Here is a 1,495-nt window from a genome sequence, read left to right as displayed (position 1 = left end):
CTCTCTTTGTTACCCTGCGATATTACGGTATTACGGTCATGTCCAGCGAATGTGGGGATGCACTTAGCAAAGACCCTTCGGTTAAATCATCATAGTCCCTCGAATGTTGCCTTTGTCCCTCGATGACCCTTCGGTGCAGCCTACGGTTAAATGATGATAGTCCCTTCGAATGCTAAGGTATCCTCACAACTGTTGCCTTCGATGACCAATCGATGACCCTACGATGACCCTTGTACATCCAAAGGATAAAACTACTTACTTCTCAATAGTAAGGACAGTTCTACCCTCATAAGGATAGGAAATGACCGGAAAGACCTCGGACAGGTATAACCCTTAATTGCTCATTCATAACCTAAAATACTTTCCACACCTCACACATTTCAAAACATCCTTTTTAGAAAATCACCACTTAGCATACATCCGTACTAGGATCATTGCCGAGTTATATTTTTCTAAATGACTTTCAAAACTAAACGAGATAACCACTTTGTATACATTCATACGAGAATCATTACAAAGTTAAATTCTCCTTTTCAAAACATTTCCTACACATTTCTCAAACACTTTTTTCAAGCTAGAAAAACATAAATGATTGAGCAATTAAGAGCCCATGGATAACCATGGATACAAAGGGTGCTAACACCTTCCCTTTGTATAATGTACCTCCCGAACCTAAGAATCTAAATTAAGGTCTTTCCTGTTCTTTTCCACCTTTCCTTATTGGATAAAAGAAAAGTCGGTGGCGACTCTTGCTAACCGCGACATCGCGATTAAAAACACATAAAAGTCAGTTCACCGTATGACAGAACTGGCGACTCTGCTGGGGATAACAAAGAGAGGTCACCTTAAAAAATCATTTATGTTTTCAAATTGTTCCTTCTTTTAAGGGTATTTTTTTTGTGAAAGATCCTACACCCGGATCTAGTGTACCTTAGGTAAGTAGCAATAGATCATCGCGACTATCCGGCGTATACTGGAATGGTTAAAATGATAGCTACGGTTAATGTGACGCTTTGGATGTCCTGATGTTCCTCATGTTCACTTGAGGAAAAATTTGGCATTCGCGTGGTGTCATCAAAGCATTAACCAGACCTTTAGAACCCTAATTGACTCATCCTAGCCATTAGAAAGTAGTGAGATAACTGGCTTCGGTTCCGACTGAGGTTGGTTGATACTCGATACTACACTCCTTGAGATTGGACTTTAGGGAAGCTTTGGTCAACCACTTGGTGTTGCACTGAAGTGGACTTAAAGGAAAGTCAATGATTGGAGATCCTTCTAGAACCCGGTCACTATTCTAGGACAGGTTGAACCAACCAAACTTCAGTGAGGAGGGTACTTACCTATGGAACTCATGCAAGCCTTAAAACCTAGGAATGATTGTGTGACTTGTTGATGCTTATTATTTGCATGACATCATAACATCATAACATCATAACATCATAACATCATTGTACTAACCATTTCAAGGACTTAGGAATTTAGCTTTGCTCTG

The sequence above is a fragment of the Lathyrus oleraceus genome, chromosome 4 (assembly GCF_024323335.1).
Source record: "Lathyrus oleraceus cultivar Zhongwan6 chromosome 4, CAAS_Psat_ZW6_1.0, whole genome shotgun sequence".
Taxonomy (NCBI): domain Eukaryota; kingdom Viridiplantae; phylum Streptophyta; class Magnoliopsida; order Fabales; family Fabaceae; genus Lathyrus; species Lathyrus oleraceus.
Note: the sequence above shows the minus strand (reverse complement) of the source record.